Source organism: Genypterus blacodes, unplaced genomic scaffold, assembly GCF_046128005.1.
Source record: "Genypterus blacodes isolate CSIRO-AG114 ecotype Tasmania unplaced genomic scaffold, CSIRO-AGI_Gbla_v1 ptg000275l_1, whole genome shotgun sequence".
NCBI lineage: Eukaryota > Metazoa > Chordata > Actinopteri > Ophidiiformes > Ophidiidae > Genypterus > Genypterus blacodes.
In genome coordinates, this window is record NW_027467066.1 from 65,057 (window position 1) to 74,529 (window position 9,473).

At 54.0% G+C, this 9,473-nt stretch overlaps 1 pseudogene; it reads right to left on the bottom strand.

The window, feature by feature from the left end:
• Positions 1-954: 954 nt before the first annotated feature.
• Positions 955-8,046, bottom strand: LOC143017209 (gamma-aminobutyric acid type B receptor subunit 2-like; annotated as a pseudogene).
• Positions 8,047-9,473: the final 1,427 nt, after the last annotated feature.

Consider the following 9,473-nt stretch of genomic DNA (forward strand, 5'->3'; position numbering starts at 1 on the left):
ACGAGCCTTCGCCTCCAGGCCAGCCTGCAGCCAGCAGCAGCAGCAGCAGAGTGAAGCTCAGAGGAGAACACATGAAGCATCTGCTCTCTCACTCAGAGCTGCCACGCTTTATAGAGCCCAAACACACACACACACACACACACACACACACACACACACACACACATACACACACACACACACACACACACACACACACACACACATACACATACATACACACACATACACACACACACACACACACACACACACACATACACACACACACATACACATACGCATACACACACACACACACACACACACACACACACACACATACACACACACACACACACACACACACACACACACACACACACACACACACACACGCATACGCATACGCATACACACACATACGCATACGCATACACACACACACACACACACACACACACACACACACATACACACACACACACACACACACACACACACATACACATACACATACACATACGCATACGCAAACACACACACACACACACACACACATACACACACACACACACACACACACACACACACACACACACACACATACACATACGCAAACACACACACACACACACACACACACACACACACACATACACATACACACACACACACACACACACACGCGCGCACACGCGCACACGCACACGCACACACACACACACACACACGCGCACACGCACACGCACACACACACACACGACGGAAAACCCAGAATTACAAAATACACTGGCATGTTCCTAATCACTTTGACTTTAATCCCGTCAATGTTTACTGAACAGAGTTCCTGCCGGTAAACACAAGCTGGGGTCAAACCTGACAGTCTGACAGGGAGAGAAGACAAAACAAAACAGTTTCATGGTTTATAAAGTTTAATCTGTTTACTTCATACTTTAGTTAACCCTGTGAGAACCTGCACACACACACACACACACACACACACACACACACTGTTGCTGGGTGACCTGGGTGAGTCTCGTGCCCTTTGACCTCTTTGATCACAGGCGCTGCTCTGGTCGAGACGCCGGCGTCTCATTACAGGAACCCAAGGTCTCCTGGCTGCCAAGCGGACTGGAGCAGCTGGACCGGACGCCACCGACCACAGGCAGGTATGAATGATGGAGGATGGGCAGCTGAACGGACAGACGGCGCCCCACACTGGGAGGAAACGGTGACATAGGAAGAGCACTTAAAGCTCCACGCACACACAAGGGTCCTAATGTAAACAGAGAGTGAGGAACCAGCACCTGGACCTGGACCAGCTGCTGTCCAGGATGTGTTCACACCTGAAGAAGCTGCAGGTCATCGCTGCAGTCCAACTTGACTGAACTAGAGTGTTAGGCTTAGAACTTATCAATCAACCCTCCTATCCCCCTGGGGACTCTGATGTAAGTGTGTGTGTGTCTGTGTGTGTCTCAGGGTTTTGGACTCACTGTTCAGCAGAGTTGATGTCGTCCAGATGTGAAGGTTTGTGGTTGGTGGAGGAAATCTGAGCGTCATGAGAGAGACGCTCACCTGAGAGGAAGGACAGACGGAGCAGCTGAGGAGGTCTGAGGGGGACAGGTTCAGGCTGCTGGGTGGAGACCACTCTGGTCTGGGGACCTTGGGATCTTTCTATCTCTTCAGGATGAGTTTGAAGGTTGTTTACCTTCTGTGATGTCTCTCCTGGTGTCACCTTGTCTCCTCTCAGCACCTGACAGCTCCTGAAGCTTCATGCTGAGGCTTTCTATCTCCACATCCAGCTGCAAAGACACAACAGACATCATCAACATACGGTGAGCATCTGTGGGCGTGTTAGCAAGGAAACTAGGCCTCCAGGTCTCAGATCAGGACCAGTCTCAGGTCTCAGGTCAAGTCTCAGGTCTCAGGTCAGGACCAGTCTCAGGTCTCAGGTCTCAGGTCTCAGGTCTCAGGTCAGGACCAGTCTCAGGTCTCAGGTCAAGTCTCAGGTCTCAGATCAGGACCAGTCTCAGGTCTCAGGTCAAGTCTCAGGTCTCAGGTCAAGTCTCAGGTCTCAGGTCTCAGGTCAGGACCAGTCTCAGGTCTCAGGTCTCAGATCAGGACCAGTCTCAGGTCTCAGGTCTCAGGTCAAGTCTCAGGTCTCAGGTCAGGACCAGTCTCAGGTCTCAGGTCTCAGATCAGGACCAGTCTCAGGTCTCAGGTCTCAGGTCAGGACCAGTCTCAGGTCTCAGGTCTCAGGTCTCAGGTCAAGTCTCAGGTCTCAGATCAGGACCAGTCTCAGGTCTCAGGTCAAGTCTCAGGTCTCAGGTCTCAGGTCAGGACCAGTCTCAGGTCTCAGGTCAAGTCTCAGTTCTCAGGTCAGGACCAGTCTCAGGTCTCAGGTCTCAGGTCTCAGGTCTCAGGTCAGGACCAGTCTCAGGTCTCAGGTCTCAGATCTAAGATCTAAGGTCTAAGGTCTCAGGTCTCAGGTCTCAGGTTTCAGGTCTCGTCTAAGGTCAGGTCTCAGGTCTCAGGTCTGGTCTAAGGTCAGGCCTCAGGTCTCAGGTCTCAGGTCTGTCTCTCACCTGTGCCGTTCGTCTCCTGAGCTCTTGGTTTATTCGGCTCTGTTGTTGTTTAGATGCAGAGCTGCTGGTTCCCTCTGCAGCTTCAGCCTGCAGCGCTGAGCTCGGCTGCAGCTCAGCGCCTCCTGCCTGCAGCTGCAAGAACTGCAGATTAACCACAGGTTAGCTAACACATTAGCCTCTTTGTTTTGGCGGGTCACATGTAAGACTTGTTGGAGTGTGTTGGACATCATGACTTCATACTGAGGCCTTTGGGGCACAGCTGACCTTTGATCCAAACATGGAGGCCAGGATGAAGGAGCTGCAGCCCAGGATGAGGGCCGCCGTCACAGAGAACTGGAGAGGAGGATTCTGGGACGTCAGCACAGATCCTGACACGCCCAGGACGCTGCACAGGCTCACAGCTGCTACACACCAGGCCAGAGCGCCACTGTGGTCTGAGGGGGCCACTTCCTGTCTGGACCGGATGCTCCAGGCCAGGAAACATCCAAGACCCTGAACGTGGAGAACACAGGCCTCAGAAATCCATCATCCATCAATCATCCTTTAATCATCCGTCAATCATCCATCAATCATCCATCCCTCATCCATCAATCATCCATCAATCATCCATCCCTCATCCATCCCTCATCCATCAATCATCCATCCCTCCATCCCTCCATCACCCTTTGGTCCATCCTGTGAACACCTAACCAAACTGGACCTGCCTTTCCTCTGGTATACAGGTCTGAGTCTAGTCACGAGTCACTTATGTCTTCAACCATTGTGGTTGAACATGAGACAAAGCCAGCAGGAGGCCCAGGGCGTGGTGTAGTGAGCCTGACTGACCAGCAGGGGGCCTTTGTATGTGCAGACAGCAGTGAGCCACAGCTGAGTGTTCACGCTGCTGCAGCACTCAGAGAACGGGCGCACGATGACGTCATCATCAGCTGGTTCACCCTGAAAAACAGCAACATGTGAGGTCGAGGTTAGTTTCTGTGACATTAGAGTCAAAGGTCAAAGGTCGGCCCGGTGCTCATTCATGTAAGAGATTAGTTTTAGTTTGGTGACATTTATTTATGAACAGTGGGCTTCCTGTCAGCAGGAGCATCAGGATCAGCATCACCTGTAGGTCCTCCAGAGACTCCACCCGCCTCAGAGGGTCCAGGATCTGCCAGGAGATGAAAACAAACACATCCAGCAGGAGCATCCAGAGAACCAGCCAGCCTGAGGACCTGAGCTGCTGAGGACCAGAGACAGAGAGAGGCTCAGTGAGGGCTGAAGGCTGAGCCTGACTGAGCCTGACTGAGGACCAGAGACAGAGAGAGGCTCAGTGAGGGCTGAGTCTGACTGAGTCTGACTGAGTCTGACTGAGGACCAGAGACAGGCTCAGTGAAGCCTGAAGGCTGAGTCGGACGGAGCCTGACTGAGTCTGACTGAGTCTGACTGAGGACCAGAGACAGGCTCAGTGAGGCCTGAAGGCTGAGCCTGGCTGAGTCTGACTGAGTCTGACTGAGGACCAGAGACAGAGAGAGGCTCAGTGAGGGCTGAAGACTGAGCCTGACTGAGTCTGACTGAGTCTGACTGAGGACCAGAGACAGAGAGAGGCTCAGTGAGGGCTGAAGGCTGAGTCTGACTGAGCCTGACCGAGTCTGACCGAGTCTGACTGAGTGTGACTGGGCTCAGATGATGATGATGATGATGATGGTGATGATGATGTTACCTCCTGTTTGGTTCCAGCTGGGAGGTGAAGGACGTAAACATTCCAGGTCCCAACAAACAGAACAGAGAAGCTCAGACTGTGACCCAGAGAGAGACTCCACATGCCAGCCTGCACACACACACACACACACACACACACACACATACATGTGTGGGGGCGGAGCTTCAAATCCAAAACAGAACCAAACGTCTCTCAGGAGCTGAAACTCACGGAGCAGAAGAGGTCAAAGGTCGAATCAGACAGTGAGGCTCCGTCCAGGCCTGACAGGAGGAGGTATGAGGAGCAGAGCAGGAGGCCCAGCAGGAGCAGCTGGACCTGACCTCCACCAAGAGGAGGAGACAGCGACCTCTGACCTCTGAGGAGAGAACAGATCCAGGAGATGTAACGTGTGTGTGTGTGTGTGTGTGTGTGTGTGTGTGTGTGTGTGTGTGTGTGTCAGGCTGTACCCATGTCTGTGCTGGTTGATGCTGAGGCAGAGGAGCGTCAGAGTGAAGAGGATGATGAAGATGGCAGCTGATGACACGGCGGCGTACAGGAGGAAGCTGATGTTTCGCCGCTGCAGACGGATGAAGGGTCGGTCTGAGGCTGGTGATGAACCTGCAGGCGCCAAAACATCAAAACCTCACAGAGTTCACCACCGCCATCAGGAGCAGGAAGTGTCAGAGCTCACACAGGAAGTGACCTCACCTTCAAACTTCAGCAGGTGACTGAAGAGACTGAGCTGCTGAGAGACCATGGAGAAGTCACCAACCAACACCTCCCTGCTTCCTGTGAGCACACACACACACACACACACACACACACACACACACACACACACACACACACACACACACACACACACACAGTGTTTGTCAGTTCATCCCCTCAGTAGATCAGCGGCGCCTCGCCCACCTTGAGTCTGGATCACATCGATGGAGGAGACTCGCTCGCCGTCTCGAAAGGAAACTGGACCCTGAAGAAAGAACCAGTATCAGCACGGTCCGCTCTCTCTCTCTCTCTCTCTTTCTCTCTCTCTCTCTCTCTCTCTCTCTTCTCTCTCTCTCTCTCTCTCTCTCTCTCTCTCTCTCTCTCTCTCTCTCTCTCTCTCTCTCTCTCTCTCTCTCTCTCTCTCTCTCTCTTTCTCTTCTCTCTCTCTCTCTCTCTCTCTCTCTCTCTTTCTCTCTCTCTCTCTCTCTCTCTCACTGTGACTCCCTCAAAGCCGGTCTGGTCCAGGGCCCTCCTCAGCTCCGTCTGGACCTGGACCTGGACCTGTTCCCGGTCCTGGCTGATGGAGGCGTTGGGCCGGACGCTGTACTTCTCTCTGTGTTTCACCGCCTCCATCGCTCGGCTCAGAGCTTTGGCGGCGACCCAGACGGCATCGTAGGCGAAGGCGTGGAGGGAGCTGACCTTTGACCTCATCCCTTCACCCTGTGGCAGCCGGCTGAGGTAGACGTCCTCGTACTCCTGAGGGGTCTGAGGGGGCAGACAGTGACCAAGTAAGAGCCCGGACATCAACCAATCAATCAATCAGTCAGAGATGCAGGTGTGATCACACACAGATCCCTGTGTGTGTGTGTGTGTGTGTGTGTGTGTGTGTGTGTGTGTGTCTGTGTGTGTGTGTGTGTGTGTTCCTCACCCGCCCAGAGACGCCCGGCGTGTTGGAGTGGCTGAGCGCTCTGACTCTGAGCCGGATGGATCCGTCTGCAGCGCTCTGGGCCCTGCAGCCAGGATCCTGCAGGCTCCGCCCCCTTCCAGCCCTCCAATCAGCGCCGCCGCTGACCACGATCCACTGATACCGACGACCAAACAGGTTCAGCCTGGACGCCTGAATACCACAAGGTACAGTTATGACCTCTGACCTCTGAGCCACAACATTACATGACCTTTGACCTCAGGAGGACTATGATGAAGTTATAACAAGCCTGTGTGTGTGTGTGTGTGTGTGTGTGTGTGTGTGTGAGCCCTGATTTCATACTTACACAACAGAAAATGTCAGCGGTTGACTCTTCATCATCGACGTGAGCGATGAAGATCCGTACGTCACTTTCCTGTCAAACACAAGAGGCGTCTGTGTTTACATGCAAAACACATGTTGACGGCATCAAGACACGCCATCACGTCACACACCTGGTGAAAACATCCAGGTCGGGGGCTCTGGACTCAGGGGGGCTCTGGACTCAGGGGGGCTCTGGACTCTCAGGGGCTCTGGACTCAGGGGGGCTCCGGACTCAGGGGGGCTCTGGACTCAGGGGGGCTCTGGACTCAGGGGGGCTCTGGACTCAGGGGGGCTCTGGACTCAGGGGGGCTCCGGACTCAGGGGGGCTCTGGACTCAGGGGGGCTCTGGACTCAGGGGGGCTCTGGACTCTCAGGGGCTCTGGACTCAGGGGGGCTCTGGATTCAGGGGGGGTCTGGACTCAGGGGGGCTCTGGACTCAGGGGGGCTCTGGACTCATTTGTGATTCTGATTTTAAACCGTTTCAAAAACTCTAAACAAATAGATTTGGCAGAAAGTGGACTTCCTGTGAGTGGGACCTGTGATGACATCATGCGTGGGCGTGGCCTATTCTGCCTCTCTATTTAGTGACAGGTCAGACCTGCTGCTCTTCCTCAGTACCTTCATCTTCCTCAGGCTGCTGCAGCCTGCAGAGAAACTTTCTGCTGCTGCAACCTGAACGTCTGCGTCCAGCAGGCGGCTCAGCAGATCCGTCTTCATCTGGAACAAAGAACGCCTGAGTCATTCACCAAACAGCAGAGGAACGTCACTGCCACAAGACGGCTGAGAGGGGAGGAGCCTGGGCTGTGACCTCTGACACGCCGGCTCCTTCCTGGGTGAGGACGCCCACTCTGCTCCAGCTGAAGCTCTGCAGCAGCTCCAGCGTGGCCCGGTTCAGAGCTCGGCCCGACGGGACGGTGCTGAACAGGCGGCCGTGGAGTCGGCGGTCTGACAGGATGAGGGGCGTGGCGGCAAACGACACCTGGAAGGTCACAGGACAGGAAGCTGCTCACATGTTCACACATCCTCACTATGAGTTACGTGACCGCTCCTAAAGTTTCAACACGCGGCCTCCGGGTGACTGAGGACTTAAATGACTGCTGTGTTCATCCACCCTCAGGTCTGCATGAAGGTTACTGCACCTGCAGCAGGTTGAGAGCTGGCAGAGAGCGGGCCAGCACCTCTGTCACCGCCGGACACGCCCCTCCTAACACCAGAAGGTACTTTGGCCCCGCCCACATGGCGTCAAACAAGACTTTGAGTCCCACAGCAGCATCGCACTGCAGACATGAAGAACATGAGGGACTACTGATCAATCACATCCTGGAGATTCATTTGGGCAAATAATAAAAACATGTTAAACATAAAACAGCAGGCTGCAACAATTGAACCACGATTGATGAATTCTGCAACTCGCATAGAAACCCAATGAATGATATCACTGCCTAGGCTCATAACTTATCAATCAACTCTGCTAGATCTGAGCCAATGAAAAAAATACCATCCAACAGGGGCTCACAATTTATCAATCAATGTCATCAATATATGATTGATATGTTTCCAAGCTAGGCTCACTACTTATCAGTCGACCCTGCCAAACCCACCTGAGAGTCCAGCAGCTGGACCTGGATGTCGTAGTTCCCTAGAGGGGGCGGCTGCCTGCTCAGGTCCTGCAGGGCCAGAGCCACAGCCGGGGCCGCGGACACGGTCAGATTCCCCGGGCCGGGGCCCCCGCTCGGGCCGGGGCCCCCGCTCGGGCCGGGGCCCCCGCTCGGGCCGGGGCCCCCGCTCGGGCCGCCGCCCATCATCCACAGCACGGGCAGCGGGTGGCGCACCTGGGCCACGCCCGCCTCCACCGCAGACCAGCAGAGCAGCAGCCTGAAGGCCTCCATCGCTCTGTGCTTCCCTCCACAACACTGTGATCCTCAGCAGGACACACAGGGATCAGAGGATCAGGATCAGGATCAGGATCAGAGCCCTGACAGCTGCTGACCCAGATTACAGCCCACAGGCTTGACTTCAGATGAACAACAGGTGAAGTTTCCACGACACAGATCCACACGTCCCTGACAACACGGCACAGAACTATGAATCATGAGTTATTAACCCTGTCAGTGAGCGGCTGTGGCCACTAGAGGCCACTGTTCACTCCTTTAGCAGAGGCTCAATAGTTATCAATCATCCCAGGTAAATTGCTGATATTCAAGAATATTATAATACGTTCGTGCATATGCAGCCAATTACAGTTTATATGAGGCGAGTCTGGGCTCAAAGGGTTGATTGATAAGTTCTGAGCTGAGGACAGGCTCACCACTTATCAATCAACTGTGTTCTTTCCCCTCTGCTCTTCTCCTTATACACAAATGACTGCACCTCCAGTCATCAGTCAGTCCAACTCCTGAAGTTTGCGGACGACACCACCCTCATTGGACTCATCTCTGATGGGGACGAGTCCGCCTACAGGCAGGAGACTGACCGTCTGCTGAACTGGTGCAGGCGTAACAATCTGGAGCTTAATGCTCTGAAAACAAAGGAGATGGTCGTGGATTTCCGACTGAACGCAGCCCCGCCCTCCCCCATCACTCTGTGACTCCCCAGTTGACACTGTGGAGTCCTTTCGTTTCCTGGGAGCCATCATCTCCCAGGACCTCAAGTGGGAGCTCAACATCTGCTCCCTCACCAAAAAGGCCCAGCAGAGGATGTTCTTCCTGCGGCAGCTGAAGAAGTTCAGCTGCCAAAGACATTGATGGTACGCTTCTACTCTGCCATCATTGAGTCCATCCTCACCTCCTCCATCACCGTCTGGTTCGTATCATCCACTGTGCCGAGAAGCTGATCGGCTGCAACCTGCCGTCCCTCCAGGACCTGTACGCCTCCCGGACCCTGAAGCGGGCAGGCAAGATCCTGGCCGACCCCTCCCACCCTGGACACAAACTGTTTTAGACCCTCCCTCTGGCAGGAGGCTGAGGTCCATCAGGACCAAAACCTCACGCCACAAATCCAGCTTCTTCCCCTCTGCAGTGGGCCTCATGAACAAGGCCCGGGTCTGACACTGACTCACAACAAACCCCTGCACCTTCCCTTTATTTAACAGTAGTCTTAAGTTCATTTACTCAATAATCCCCTGCACGTTTTTAACCCTTATTCATCAGCACTCATTTAGTTCACTTATTTAATTTAGTTTAATTTAGTGTGTTTTTATTTAAGTATTCACCAAGCTGCTGTTTGTACA